Raw genomic sequence first — 3,550 nt, forward strand, 5'->3', positions numbered from 1 at the left:
CCCTGCGTTCTTATTGGCAAGCAACGCTCTACACCTACATACGACTGGCCGCATGGTGTAAACTAAACGTGATAACCACTACACTACGGAAACTTGATTTGGACATCAGTCCCACCTCTTCTAGGGTACGCTTGTTCAAAAGCTACTGAAGCTATAGACTGCCCAGTGTTTTTAACATGGCAAAAAGCTGCTAATTTTGTTGGCAGACCAAACATTTTTTATTACTGTAAAGGAAACCTCAATGGTCATTTGTTTTATTTTTGTCCTTTTCTAAAGAGATTAAACCACAAACATCCGTGCAAGTGTACTGACCTGCTCAACAGAAAATCGCATACGAAATTTTAGCAAAAACCACCCACAGTTTCCGCCCAGTTTCGAACTGGGGACCTTTTGCGTGTGAGGCGAACGTGATAACCACTACACTACGGAAACACGTCTTCAGGTTGCAGACATAAATCTTTAGGTGCACGCTTGTTAAAAAGCATATAAAGGAAATGAGCGCTACACCCACCTAGCGTGGCAAACAGTTTAAAGTTTCTGTGAGAATCCAACCGCTGCTTCTGCTCGGTTTCGAACCGAGGACCTTTCGCGTGTTAGGCGAACGTGATGACCACTACACTACAGACACCTATTGACGAGGTGCATGTTCTTTTTAGGAGATGGCTCCTTCCCATAATCTACTCTGCAAGCAGTGTGACAGTCTGTAAATTCCAAACAACCAAACAGAGGTCATTCGGCATGGCAGTCTGCCTACAGCTCCTTGGTACGATGGCCTTCACCTGTCTCAAAAGCAAGGGTTTTGTAGCGAATTGCAGCATTTATATTTAAAATGCCTCCGCTTGTTTTCACCCAGTTTTGAACTGCGGAAGAGAGAGGTATAAGGGCGGCTTTCGTCAAACTGACAGTTTTATTGCCCCCCATAAAGCCTCCCCGTTTATGACACAGTGGGAATCCCCCGAGATACTCAGCCCTCCCCTCCCCTCCCCTCCCACTTCCGGCCTGTACACCTGTGCATGGAATTTCTCCCCACGCTAACTCCTCCCCTTCCTCCCCATATTGGTCTGAACAGATTAAGTGTGGAAAATCACCCACGATCAATAGGGCTCAATGTAAAAAATGTTCAAAATGATTAAAAAACATTAAAAACAAAATTTTAATCTTTTTTAAGAAAATGTATAATAAAAGCAATAATCAGTATCATGCAAATAGTTTTATTTTCTAACATACGTTTGAAGAAAAGTTGTACTTTTACAATTAACTAGTGTTTAAAGGTATTAAAAACGTTGTATAAAGTTAAAAAAGTCTTACGTTTTTACAAAACTCAGTTTTGCTGAAAGAAGAACAAAGACATTATAAAAGGTTTTGTGAGAAACGCTGTGAAACACTCGTGATCATTTCCGCACTCCGACCAGAAATGGCTGAACGGGAGTGGTACGGTGCACCACACGCTGACTCCTCCCACGACACACCTCCGCACCTGGAGCGTGGGAGATAAAACACAGAGTTCCCACACACACACATCTCCACACATGGATCGAGGGGAATAGAACACAGAGTTCCCCCACACACATCTCCACACATGGATCGAGGGGAATAGAACACAGAGTTCCCCCACACACACATCTCCACACATGGATCGAGGGGAATAGAACACAGAGTTCCCACACACACACATCTCCACACATGGATCGAGGGGAATAGAACACAGAGTTCCCACACACACACATCTCCACACATGGATCGAGGGGAATAGAACACAGAGTTCCCGCACGCACACACACACACACACACACACACACACACACACACACACACACACACACACACACACACACACACACACACACACACACACACATGTCTCATTGGTCAGCTACGACTGACACTTACGATGACATCACTCTAAGGGATTTCCCTCCGTGGCTTTCTATTTAAAAACGCCACGATTTCAACGCAAAATACGGTTGTGATTGTGGATTATTAGATCTATTCAGGAGCAATGGCTATGGCAACAGAACCCAAGACCCCCGAGAGAAACATTGATGAGGCTATGGAGGATTTGACTTTAGCTCCGCGGAATAAGCAATCTTGTTTAACAAGATTTCTCCATGAACGATGTGGAATATGTTTTTCATTTGTCTGGCGGCCGTTTGTGCAAGTACAATTTTGAAGAGAACAACCGCGAAGTCAGATTGATTAATGTGGATAACGATGAGAGATTTACAAGGAATACAACAGAGGATCCGCATCTGTTTTTCACAGAACGAGACTGGATCTTATTTTTCACCTGCGTCTGGAAAGATATGAAAGAAGGGTGTGACGAGCCCCTCTTTATAGCGGAGTGGAACGGTCTAACGATGGGTACAAAATACAGGCTGCTGGCGGACAACGTTAACAAACATCCCGAGGATTACATTTACATCCTTTGCACTGATTTTGGGTCAGATGTACCCAAACGGGCATGGCCTATCTCGGAGGATAACCACCTTAAATACTACGATTTAAAATTCATGTTTCAGTAGAAGGATATGCCCGTGCTGGAAGACATTTTTGCCAAAATTGATAAACTTTTCAAATGGTGTGATGCGTACGAGCGCTACAATAATATTAAAGTGAAGCTCTTTCACCCGGATTGGTACACGCCCAGTAGGAGGGGTGTTCATATAGCACCGCCCACATTCTACAAGCATTAAAAAGACCTCCCTTGACAACTCAACTCATTCTGCATTATGTCTCAAGAAACCATTCACCCCGGATTCTCTCCTCTTGGAGCTGTTGATGGATACACGCAATCAGGATTATCAAATGCACCGGAAAGAAGCGTCGACTGGATGAATACATTTTGTACAGATCTTGGATATCACAACTTGGCGTTCTTCACGAACTATGGAGCTAATGGGCCCGTTACAAATGCAGGTACAGCATCCCCTGTGAACGCTGACACGTCTGCTGATGAGCCAGACGGGTGTCTCGGCGATGCTGGACATCGGATTATTAAAAGTGTAGTTACAATCATATTGGAATATTTGATCGATAAACGGATGAAACAAAGCTGCGACGGCTGTATCGTAGACCACCCATCCCAAACGAGGCACTCGTGTTTGTTCGAACCACCTGGATATTATTTTTATGGATGTTTTGACGAGATCAGCCTGAAGGTTCTCAGACCGGAGCTAAAAACTATCCTAGCTCAATCGCTGAGTCTGTATCGTGCTACATCACATCTGCAAAGACTCCAAGGTGCTGTCGAGACAATCTTGTTTGAGCTTAAGGATGAGATGTACATTGTGGAGCAGCTGGGATCTATCAGACAGAAACTTGTGGATGAAAGTTGTGAGGAAATTATTTAGTCCGCTGTCGAGAAGTGGAAGCTTGCTGCTGCTGAAGACCCTGAACCTGTCCTCGTGTGAAAATGTGGAACCTCTGCACATTCTGGATTCTCAAATATTTCTTTAAACTGCGTGTTAAATGTGGATTATCAACCCTGCTGTACAAGATTATCGATGATAATCATGCTACAAACACCGGAAAGTCTGCGGATGATATACGT

The 3,550-nt window shown here is 44.1% G+C and overlaps 2 non-coding genes across 2 annotated transcripts; both read right to left on the bottom strand.

The window, feature by feature from the left end:
- Positions 1-359: 359 nt before the first annotated feature.
- trnav-cac (transfer RNA valine (anticodon CAC)) lies at positions 360-432 on the bottom strand. Its single transcript has one exon. It is a non-coding gene; the product is annotated as a tRNA-Val (tRNA).
- A 123-nt stretch (positions 433-555) lies between these two features.
- On the bottom strand, positions 556-628 carry trnav-aac (transfer RNA valine (anticodon AAC)). Its single transcript has one exon. It is a non-coding gene; the product is annotated as a tRNA-Val (tRNA).
- Positions 629-3,550: the final 2,922 nt, after the last annotated feature.

The sequence above is a fragment of the Siphateles boraxobius genome, unplaced genomic scaffold (genome assembly GCF_051911475.1).
Source record: "Siphateles boraxobius isolate OS27281-9 unplaced genomic scaffold, OSU_SipBor_1 63, whole genome shotgun sequence".
Taxonomy (NCBI): domain Eukaryota; kingdom Metazoa; phylum Chordata; class Actinopteri; order Cypriniformes; family Leuciscidae; genus Siphateles; species Siphateles boraxobius.